The sequence below is a fragment of the Pseudophryne corroboree genome, chromosome 2 (genome assembly GCF_028390025.1).
Source record: "Pseudophryne corroboree isolate aPseCor3 chromosome 2, aPseCor3.hap2, whole genome shotgun sequence".
Lineage (NCBI taxonomy): Eukaryota > Metazoa > Chordata > Amphibia > Anura > Myobatrachidae > Pseudophryne > Pseudophryne corroboree.
Genome location: NC_086445.1, coordinates 1,001,727,033 through 1,001,731,516, shown reverse-complemented (window position 1 = coordinate 1,001,731,516; position 4,484 = coordinate 1,001,727,033). Strand labels below are relative to the sequence as shown.

Genomic DNA, 4,484 nt, shown 5'->3' with positions numbered 1-4,484 from the left:
GGCGGTTATGTTCCTTTATGACCGACAAGGCCGAAAACCAGACCCCTATGTTTGGTGTTATATGTGGAAGGAACGTGACATTCTTGGAGTCTGATTTTTGACTCCAGAATATCTGTTAACTCCTTACCAAACAGAAACTTCCAGCCAAAGGCAAATTTTCCAGAACATTCTTTGATTCTGAATCAGCTTTTCATGTATGTAAGCAACACTGTTCTGCAAGCAACTATTGTTAATGCTGATGACCTAGAACATTAGTGTCCATATGAGCTATATGGGATTCTTGCTCCCTTGCAGGCGCTGAAAAACCTGTCTTCCAGTACCTCAGCCCAGTGTACCTACAGCACCTGGTTTCCAAGATGGTCTCCCATCCAAGAACTAACCAGGCCCAACACTGCTTAGCTTCCAAGATCTAGTGAGATTGGGCCCATCCAGTGTGGTGTGCTGTAGATTGCAAGGTGAAGTCATGGCTGGCCTTATGACTGCCCCAGACAGAGACAATATGGTTTTCAGAAAACCATCCCTCTTTTGACGTTGACGGCAAAGGCCATATATATTTTCGCACTATCAAATGATATGCGTATCTCCATAGGAGGCATTTCCCATTTTTGAACAGTCCTCAGCTGGAAAAGGATATTTGGAATCCCATTTACTGGGAACCTATATTCTTTATTGGGTATAGGCCAAACCTTTTCCCTGATTTTCATCAGCTGCTAGGGACCCCACGAGGAGGCCCTATTTTTTTGGGACGTTTAAACATAGGCACCTTATTTTTAACACAGGCTCTGCTGAATCCTGTAAAAGCCTTTACTGCTCTCTTTAACTCAGCTATATTTACCTGTTGTATGCCGAAGAGTATATAGAGGTTTCATCATCTGATATCATCATGTGTAGCCTGTGCAGTTGATGATTTATTTACACTCGGTTTCTCAGCTTGTTTTATTAGAGAAGCTGTTGGGGATACCGTAGGTAGAGAGCTGCCTGTATGGGTTAATAATGAACCCTATTCCTGGTATCGAAGCTTTAGGAATTAACCTTTCAGCTATACTGGACAAGGTCTGTGTAAACATCGCCCCAAAGGGGATTTATCTATTATGCTGACAAGCAAGACAACATGATATGAGTGTTGGTGTTACTTTAAGTGTACTCTCGTCACCTTTGCCGCTCTTAGACATGATAATCAGCACTTTCACAGTGTACGACACAATTTGTGACTGTAACTACTTTATTGTTCTAAAGTGATATCAATCTGACCCCTACCCATGCACCAGCATTGAGGATCAGAAGTTACCAACTGACAAACATATTAAAGTCAGCAATCACACTAGCAGTCAGTCACATGTTACACATTAATCATATGAGCACATAATCAACTACAAACACATTTCAAAGTATGTAGGAGTACATATTACTGAATTCTGTTTTATACAGATCTTAATTCAGACGCATTGCAAAGAAAACCACAGTAATTTACACAGACTCCTATGCAATAGGCACTTAAACGTAACTATCCATACTGCCAAAAGTAGATAGAAATATAGTGCTGTATAGCCCGTACTCGGTAGAGTGGGATACAGGGAGACTCGCCTCACTTCCCAAATCAATCAATACGTTAGCGAACGCTGAGTGGATCCAGTCGCTACTAGTGTACACCACCGCTCCGGTAACTTTAAGTGAACACAGACGCACTGTGAATACAGACGCACCGGCCATATAGACGCCTGTATGGCAACCGGGTCTCCTCGCGGTAGCGCTTAGTGAACAGAGGCAGCGGCCTATGCTGCGACTGAGACCCCTCATGGTAGCGTCTGAGATGGAAGTGAGGCAACAGTTCATGGCGTGAGACTCGCGGAAACTGGTCATGAACTGGGGGGAGGGGCAACCAGGAGAGCATCTAACTCCCCACCGCTGACATCAACCCTAGGGATCGCAGCCTCATACTATTCCTGGTGCCCTATGATCCCTAAAGCCTAGCGCTGGAGCACCCATGGTGGCGGCACGTCAGCTACTGTTTGGTAGTCTCATTTCAATATAGTGCGGCTGTGTCCGTATTCCCCAACTACGGGGAACCGATGCCTTACGGAAGTGCTTGGAGGCACGGAAGTGCTTGGAGGCACGGAAGTGCTTGGAGGCACGAAGGTGCTTGGGGCACGGAGGTGCTTGGAGGCACGGAGGTGCTTGGAGGCACGGAGGTGCTTGGAGGCACGGAGGTGCTTGGAGGCACGGAGCACTGGAGATCACAGGTACAGTTGAACGATGATACTCAGGCGCCGGAGCACTGCCCGGCGTCTGAATTTAAACTTCCCGCCAGGGCCTGATTGGAGGACGGGCCGATGACGTCACCCGCAGCTCCCGAGGACGTCGGACGTGGAGGCCTGCTAGACGGAGCGCCGGACGCCGGGGACCCGCCAGCAAGGACGGCCGCACGGAGACCCAGCGCGCCCGGAGAGGTAAGTATGAAGACCGCGGCGCCGTGACAGTACCCCCTCCTCTAGGAGTGGCCCCTGGACACTTTCCCGGCTTCGTAGGATGTCTAGCATGGAAGATCCGGACTAGTCGAGGAGCCGAGACCTCAGAAGCCTTTATCCAACTTCTCTCCTCAGGACCATATCCTTTCCATTCCACCAGATATTGCAGATTCTTGTGAAGGTAACGCGAGTCTAGAATATTTTTGATCTCGAAGTCTGTTCCTGTTTCAGTCTCCACTGAGGTGGGGCTAGAGGTCTTTGAATGGAAACGATTAAGGACGAGAGGACGAAGAAGAGAAACATGGAAGGCGTTCGGTATACGTAGGTGTGAAGGTAAACCCAGCTTGCAGACCACAGGATTCAGGACTTATAGCAAAGGGTAAGGACCGATGAATCTTGGAGCAAACTTCATGGTGGGCACCTTCAACCGGAGATTACGTGTGGACAGCCATACCCTGTCGCCAACCTTGTATTGTGGAGCGGCTCGCCGTTTCTTATCCGCAAAGAACTTGTACCGGACTGAAACCTTCTTAAGATTAGCATGAACCTTACTCCAAATTTGTCTGAAGTGTAGTAGAGTGGACGTTACGGCTGGAACCTCTTCCATCGGAAGGCTTAGTAATTCTGGAACACTTGGATAGAACCCATAGTTGATGAAAAATGGAGATTCACCAGTGGAAGAATGAAACAAATGATTATGGGCAAACTCTGCCCAAGGTAACAACTCCACCCAGTTGTCCTGTGAAGGGGAGAGATAAAGACGGAGGAAAGTCTCTAGATCTTGATTGACTCGTTCCGTTTGTCCATTCGTTTGGGGATGATAAGCGGAGGAAAACTTAAGTTTAATCTGTAGAGTCGAACAGAGGGCTTTCCAAAACCTTGCGGTGAACTGTACCCCACGATCAGAGACTATTTCCTGTGGCAACCCATGCAACCGAAAATGTTCTTGGATGAACAGTAGAGCTAGTTTCGGGGCTGTTGGTAGACCAGTCAAAGGAACGAAGTGTGCCATCTTCGAAAAACGGTCGACGATTACCCAAACGGTGTTGCAACCCTTGGAATGGGGCAAGTCAGTGATGAAGTCCATGGAAATATGAGTCCAGGGTTTCATAGGAATGGACAGAGGACGAAGCAACCCAGCAGGAGGTAAACGGGGAGATTTATGCTGTGTACACTGGGGACAGGAATTAACGTAATCCTGTACATCCTTCCTCATGGAGTCCCACCAGTAAGATCTTTGCAGAAACTTGTACATCTTCTGGGCGCCGGGATGACCGGAGAATTTGGAGATATGGGCCCACTGAAGTATCATCGACCGGAATTTGACCGGTACGGACATTCTTCCAGGAAGTGGACCTGGAGTAGTCGAGGCAGCAGAGACAGAAATTGGATTTAGAATTAAACTCCGTTCAAAGGAATCCTCATCATCTGTGGGAGTTTGTGAACGGGACAGTGCATCCGCTTTGGTATTGAAAGTCCCGGCTCGGTATTTGATAATGAAAGAAAATCGAGTGAAGAAGAGTGCCCATCTAGCTTGGCGAGGATTCAAACACTGTGCGGTTTTGATATACAACAAATTTTTGTGATCAGTGTAAATGGAAGTCACATGTTTGGCCCCCTCTAAGAGATATCTCCACTCTTCCAAGGCAGATTTAATCGCCAAGAGTTCCTGGTCTCCAATAGTGTAATTCCGTTCAGCTGGAGAGAATTTACGAGAGTGAAAGCCGCACGGATGTAATTTCTTATCTGAGGCATACTGAGAGAGAACGGCCCCAACTCCGACCGAGGATGCGTCGACTTCTAGGAAGAAAGGTTCCTCGAAATTTGGTTGTTGGAGTACTGGAGCGGACATAAAAGCTGATTTCAAGTGGGAAAAGGCCTCTATGGCTTCGGGAGACCACAACCCCGGGTTGGAACCCTTTCTCGTTAGGGCGGTAATGGGTGCAACAATGGTGGAGAAACCTCTAATGAACTTTCTATAATAGTTCGCAAAACCCAGGAACCTTTGTATTGCTTTCA

At 47.6% G+C, this 4,484-nt stretch overlaps 1 pseudogene; it reads right to left on the bottom strand.

The window, feature by feature from the left end:
• Positions 1 to 332: 332 nt before the first annotated feature.
• On the bottom strand, positions 333 to 449 carry LOC135051510 (5S ribosomal RNA; annotated as a pseudogene).
• Positions 450 to 4,484: the final 4,035 nt, after the last annotated feature.